The sequence below is a fragment of the Macrobrachium rosenbergii genome, chromosome 48 (genome assembly GCF_040412425.1).
Source record: "Macrobrachium rosenbergii isolate ZJJX-2024 chromosome 48, ASM4041242v1, whole genome shotgun sequence".
NCBI lineage: Eukaryota > Metazoa > Arthropoda > Malacostraca > Decapoda > Palaemonidae > Macrobrachium > Macrobrachium rosenbergii.
In genome coordinates this window covers 30354114-30361752 of record NC_089788.1, presented here as the reverse complement: position 1 = coordinate 30361752, position 7639 = coordinate 30354114, and positions in this window count along the sequence as shown.

Sequence of the window (7639 nt, the reverse complement as noted above, 5' to 3'; positions counted from 1 at the left end):
TACATTGGTTTTTTATGCTTTCATATTCCTGTGCAATGAAATTTTCCGCCTCTTTCCCCCTTCTCTGTTGGCGCGGTGGCATCAGTGTGACCCATGAATGCCAGCAGCAGACCTCTCAAGCTTAGCCTTAGTAACACTTCATATTATGTAATGAAAAGGCGCCATTCCTTGGCCTGACTCTCCTCTTCTATCCGGCTTATGCCCTGCGCGACTGTATGAATGATAAAGGAAGAATAGTTATTGTGTTTACAATTTGAAGTATATTTTTAATCTCGAAAGTATGGATGTTTTTTATTCATCTTATGTTGCAGGTTTGTGGTTTGTCAGTGATATAGGCTATCTTGAAAATTTGTAATTACGATTAATTTCAATCGGTGTGTGACCGAACATCCAGAATCAGGTAATGATTACGCTGGTATAAACTAATTCGGTGCAATATCACTATCAATAATGCTAATGTCAGCCGAACGTGATGGCCAGACAGAAACAGAATAAGGAACTGGAAGTGGAAAAAAAAAGTTGGCTCCGACTTACATAAGAAGCGTTCAGCTGGTTGGTGGAGAAGTGAATGATAAAAGGAATCGGGGAAAACGGTAACAAGACAAGAATCCAAAAGCTTGGCAGTATAGGAAGAGAAACAGTCGAATTGGAGGATTTCAACTCGTAGAGACATTTACCAAAATACCATTGCAGGAAGGTGCGTGTAGAGTTTTTTTTATTCATTGTACGTTTCCCCTCGACTTTGGACCACCTTATCTTGGTGAGGGGGCTCTCGAACCCTTGACATGAATAGTGTTTGAAGTTTGTTATAATGTCTTAGTTTTCCCATCTCTAGTAGATGGCGCCACTTGAACGGCTTCTGGTTGCCAAGGAAGCCAGATATATAAATCTGAAAAATTGATTTGCTACTGTTCGTATTACAATCATTATTTCTTTATCTGTTTGTTGTTTTGAATAATTCTATTATATTCACTTTTTGACTACGTTTCTGTAAGTACTATTCTATTCTCCTTGCCCCTGCTACTTAATCCTCCTCGCCTCTGCTACTCCATCCTCCTTGCCAATTCATGAATCTTTCCATCTTCGCCGCCTCTTGAGTTCGTTTTTCTTAGACTATTAGTTTCTTCTGCTTCATCAAGCAACACCACACAGGCAGGGCCCCATTTATACAAATTAAGTATCGTTCTGCTGCTACACTAAAATTCAGAAACATAATGATTATTTTTGTTATTAAATTTGGTAATTTTACCGTTACCTATAATTTATGCCCTTAATGGTTATATTCATCTTGGCTGAAAGGTGAAGGTAACTGGTGGTTAATATCAAAGAGCAAAGCCACTACACACTTCGGAACCACCGTTTCCTTTACATTGGTGTGCTCACCAGGGAGAGATATAATTTATCGGCATTTAAGTATAATTTATCGGCATATGAGTATTCCATTGAAGGTTTGACGTATTCTTAAATATTTTGGCTGGAATTCCGTGTTTTGGCTAATTTAGGTGGGATGCTACTTTGTGTAAGCGCATTGTTCTAGGCAGTTTTGAAGTCGACTGTTCGCAGGTTAGTCTAACTAGTAGTAACCGGGAATTTGCTGCTAATTTACTTTAGGTTAGTCCTTAGTTCTTGCTGTCTCATATTGATAGGTTACAATTATTAACCTGTGATTCTAGTTTTCTTTACTTTTCAGCTTTCTATTCTTGATATTTTTTTTTTCTTCTGTTTATAATGAATGTGATGTAAGTGATGTCTTTGGTAATGATTGTGGTGGTGTATCTTGGCTGAATGGTTGGTTTAATAATTATTATTTATTTTGAAAATTAATCCTGTTGAGTGAATTGAAGCTATTATCTGCAGTACATAATGGATCCTACATTTAAACTCTGGACGGACGAAGGTATCTCATTAGGTTTGTCGTAGGAAAATTTGGCGATGTTTATAGAAAGACGGATTGCTGAAGCAAATGAGAGGGATAGGAGAGCTCATGAACGTGATAAAATAAAAACAGAACAAGACAGAATAAAAGCAGAACAACAGGAGAATAAAAAGGTTCGAAAACATGAGTTGGAAATGAAGAAACTCGAATTAGAAAAACTGGATAAGGACGGAAACCGCACTGACAGGCCTGTATCTGTGACTGTTGATACTACCAGACCACTGCCTTTTAAAGATGGCGATGAAATTACAGATTATTTGACAAGGTTTGAGAGGATTGCTGAATTACATAAGTGGAAAAAAGAAGACTGGTCATTGCAACTTGGTACTCTTCTACAAGATAAGGCTTTAGCTATATTTTCCAACTTATTATCTAGTGTGACCAGTGATTGTGACCTACTTAAAGATACTCTACTTTTAGGATTTATGAAGACTGCCGAATTTTATAGACAGAAATTTCGAACTGCTAAGATTGAATCCAAATCAAATTACCATCAGTTTATGCAAGACCTTTGATTGATAGGTTAGGTATATATAAAACCTATGAAAGCATAAGAGAAGCAATGGTAAAAGAACCATTTCTAGCTACTCTTCCTGAGGACATTAGACTATTTGTTAAGGAAAGTAATCCAGTTAACTATGAAAGCATAAGAGAAGCAATGGTAAAAGATCAATTTCTAGCTACTCTTCCTGAGGACATTAGACTTTTGTTAAGGAAAGGAATCCAGTTAACTATGAAAGCACAAGAGAAGCAATGGTAAAAGATCAATTTCTAGCTACTCTTCCTGAGGACATTAGACTTTTTGTTAAGGAAAGGAATCCAGTTAACTATGAAAGCACAAGAGAAGCAATGGTAAAAGATCAATTTCTAGCTACTCTTCCTGAGGACATTAGACTTTTTGTTAAGGAAAGGAATCCAGTTAACTATGAAAGCATAAGAGAAGCAATGGTAAAAGATCAATTTCTAGCTACTCTTCCTGAGGACATTAGACTTTTTGTTAAGGAAAGGAATCCAGTTAACTATGAAAGCATAAGAGAAGCAATGGTAAAGATCAATTTCTAGCCACTCTTCCTGAGGACATTAGACTTTTTGTTAAGGAAAGGAATCCAGTTAACTATGAAAGCACAAGAGAAGCAATGGTAAAAGATCAATTTCTAGCTACTCTTCCTGAGGACATTAGACTTTTGTTAAGGAAAGGAATCCAGTTAACTATGAAAGCACAAGAGAAGCAATGGTAAAAGATCAATTTCTAGCTACTCTTCCTGAGGACATTAGACTTTTTGTTAAGGAAAGGAATCCAGTTAACTATGAAAGCATAAGAGAAGCAATGGTAAAAGATCAATTTCTAGCTACTCTTCCTGAGGACATTAGACTTTTTGTTAAGGAAAGGAATCCAGTTAACTATGAAAGCACAAGAGAAGCAATGGTAAAAGATCAATTTCTAGCCACTCTTCCTGAGGACATTAGACTTTTTGTTAAGGAAAGGAATCCAGTTAACTATGAAAGCATAAGAGAAGCAATGATAAAAGATCAGTTTCTAGCTACTCTCCCTGAGGACATTAGACTTTTTGTTCAGGGAAGGAATCCAGTTAAATATGAAAGCATAAGAGATGCAATGGTAAAAGATCAATTTCTAGCTACTCTCCCTGAGGACACTAGACTTTTTGTTAAGGAAAGGAATCCAATTAACTATGAAGAAATGGTTCGACTTGCAGACATTTATGCATCTCCACATAAATCATACCCTAGGGAAGAACGCAAGATGTCCAAAAGTAAGCAGGAGCATTAGCATGATGACAGTCAAGTCAGGAACAAGGGTGGCTAGTCCTTTTCTCGTACTGCTGCTGTTAATAAAAAGGGAACTTGCTGTTCTTGTGGTAACATTGGGCATGTTTCTTCAAAGTGTCCTGAGAAAGCTAAATTTAAAAAACAGACTGATAGTATGGAGGTCAAAACGGCACTCGGCGGCAATAATCAGGTTTCAGGTCCCATGATTTCAGGTACAGTAAATGGTGTTTGGGTTAGCACTATCCTGCGAGACACTGGGTGTGCAGGTGTTGTTGTTTCAGAAGATATTGTGCCTGCTCTTGATTCAGAGAATTGTAAACTTGTTTCAGTTATTGACATTTTGGTAGAGAAGATAAATTTCCAGTAGTCAATGTATACCTGAAAGGTGATTGGTTCAGTGGTTGGGCCGATGCTGTTAGAGCCCCTTGTGCAGTTCTTGGGAATATTAAAGGAGTTTCTAGTGATTTTTCATATTTTTGTCAGGGTTCTGTCAAAGTCAGGGCAATTACCAGAAAACAAGTTAGAGACAAAATTCATCCACTGAATTTACCTGATCATTTTAATCTCGATGTTTCTCATGATTCTTTCCAACAGCAGCAGCAAAACTGTCAAGATCTCGAGGAAATACGTAATAATTGTAATAGTGGCAGGATTATATCTGGGAATAATGAGTTGAAATATAAATTTGTCCTTGAAAATAATCTGATATACAGGTTTATAACTAATTGTCACACAACTAACCTTATGCATAAGAAACAATTGGCTCTACTCTCTAAATTTGTTCCTCTTGTTTTGAAACTTTCACACGATGTTCCTATTGCAGGTCATTTTTCACACAGGAAGATTTTGATAGAATTAAGGAGGTATTCTGGTGGAAAGGAATGACTTCTGACATACTTAGGTATTGTCGTTCTTGTAATGTGTGCCAGAAAACGACGCATGCTGGGAAGATTACTAGAGCACCACTGCAAAAATTGCCAATAATAACGACCCATTTTTCAAAAGTAACTACTGATTTGGTAGGACCTTTCACCCCGGCTACACATGGCTTTAGTTATATTCTCACATTACTTGATAATGCTTCAAATTATCCCGATGTTGTTCCATTGAAAGAAATTTCATCGGTTGCAGTTGCTGAAGGTTTAATTACTATTTTTTCCAGGTTAGGGATACCAAGAGGATTAGTTTCAGGTCAAGGAAGTCAATTTAAATCTGAACCAGTGCAACAGGTACATAAGTTGTTTGGTGTTAAACCAGTTTTTTCTACACCCTATCACCCTGCTTCCAACGACGAAATTGAGAGGCAGCATCTAATCCTCAAGAGTATATTGAAGAAACTTTCAGAATCACAGCCCTCAGAATGGTCAAGGTATACAGTATACCAGCAGCATTATTAGTAATGCAAGAAATACCCTGTGATTCTACTGGTTTTCTTCCTTTTGAGATTTTGTACAGCAGACAGGTCCCCGGTCCATTAATAAATCTATACAGGAGTTGATTACTAACAAGAAAGAAGACTGTAAGGATAATGTGTATTCATATGTCTTAGAATTAAGGGAGAAATTATCTACAATCTCTGTTATTGTCAAGGAGGACCTCCCCCTCGATATGGGACCACTTTGACTTGGTGAGGGATCTCTTGAACCCCAGGAACCTGTTACCAGGTTTAAGCCCAAGAGTCCCATATACCATTATAGATTATAAATAATTTTGGGTTAAATTTGTGGAATTTTCCACTTTTACTAAAATTTATTTTACCTGATAAATAGGGAAAGATATCACAGCTGGGATTGGGTTTATATTCGAAGCTAAATAGTGGGAACTGTGGTAGGACCAGCAGCTACCCAGTAATGTTCAGACCTGAGAGATATCAGATTGATGTCTCAAATGCAGAACTATTCATTAGGGCTGGACCACGGATTCCAGGGGGGTCTGGTTCTAGGGATAGGACTCTCAGCATTCTATCCGGTTTACCCATGATATGATTAGGATGGGGACGATCGTATCCTTGAAATACTCTCAGTCCTAGCAAGCGGGTTTGGTTTACACTTGGGCCACTCTAATCACGTTGTGCCATCCCCTACGGGGTAGGGTAGGGGGCGGACATTTGGGAGTCAGTTCTCACTTGTGCCATTGGTGGAAGAATAAACTCCATGAAAGGCTGATGATATCTTTTTAAGGTTTTCAGGTTTATTTATTTATTTTTATTTATTTATTTTTTATATATACTCTACCTTGATCTTTATGCTAAGTAGTGTTAAAGATTTAAGTATCCCTGGGCCCTTTGATGGTAGCGACTCGGCACAGCTGGCAACCGCTGGAACCTCTTCTGATAACCTCTCCCTGAAAAAAAACAGAAAAAAATACTAATGAAATTACACTGGAACCTCACGCTCCAGTACAAAACAAACCCAAAAGAAGTAAATATCGTCCTGACCCAACCTTGACTCACTTCGGCTCCCTCTTTGGGAGTGGAAGTTGGTCAAGTTTTCTATTCTAACCTTAGAAACAGAACGGAAAATTTCAGCCCAAAAGTTAGAAAACTACCTATTAAACAGACATTCAACGACAGAAATGTCGTTTAGACAGATAAGAGAAAATACGTGGCTTATAGAAGCCACAACAAAGAGTCAGTCTGAGGACTATATGTCTATAACAACAATAGATAATATAAAAGTAAAAATTAAAAAAACATGACACTAAGAACAGCATTCAGGGTACCATTGCGCTTCCTGAGAACAGTGACGAACCAATCGAAAAGAATATTCTCTTGGACTCTCTTAAAAAAAGATATCCCAGAGTCCAAGATTGTGAGGTATGTAATATACCGAGAAAACAGAAAATAAGAAAATGTTAAAAATCACGAAAATAAAATATGAGGGTCAAGATCTACCCCAAAAATAAAAGTTTCAGGTCAAAACAGAGAAATAAGGCCGTATGTCCCAAAGCCACTACAGTCAAAACTGTAGTAAATATGGGCATGCAAAAAAATATTGTCGAAACGAACCTGTATGTGCGTATTGTGGATCTGAAGAACATGCCACACAATGTAATTATAGCGAACCAAAATGTATAAACTGTGGGCAGAATCTTCATGCAAGATCCAAAGAATGCAAGTATTACATGTGCAATACGGAATTGAAAATGCTACAAGAAAGAACAGGGATGTCTATTAGAGAGGATAAATTAGAATTGAAAGTCAAGAACCTGCTAAGAAACTTACATATGCCTTGACAACAAGAGCTAATAATGAATCAGAAATACTGTACATACAGATAGAAGTAACAAACCGCAGCCAAATAAATCTCACGAAGGAAATAATGTTTTACAGCAGAAAAATAGAATGGTAAAGAATCAGGCAACAAGCACAAAGGTTATGGGTAACATTTTATCCAACTCAATTGAAATGTTAAAGCAAATAGCACAAGATGATGATACTACTATACAGAAGAAACAGAGGAAAGTCGTGATGGAGTGGAAATTAAAGATAAAAAAAGGCCTTTGGAGAGGATAAGAGAGACAGACAGTGCAGTAATCCCTGGATAAATGGGACGGTCACCACTGTAATACCACCTGGATAAAAGGGACAGTAATTTTTGGATAAATGGGACAGACAGTACAGTAATACCTGGATAAATGGGACCGACTCCGCATTAATACCACCTGGATAAAAGGGACAGCACAGGAACACCTGGATAAATGAGACAGCCACCACAGTTATACCTGGATAAATGTGTGTGTGTGTCTGTGTGTGTATGTATGTATGTATGTATGTATGTATGTATGTATGTATGTATGTATGTCACACATCACCACAAGTGAGAAAATAGAGATTGGTTGTAGGTCCTGACCGTCATAACCAGTCAGGAACTACACCCATTCTCATATTTTTACAGCTGTGGTGATGTGTGATAA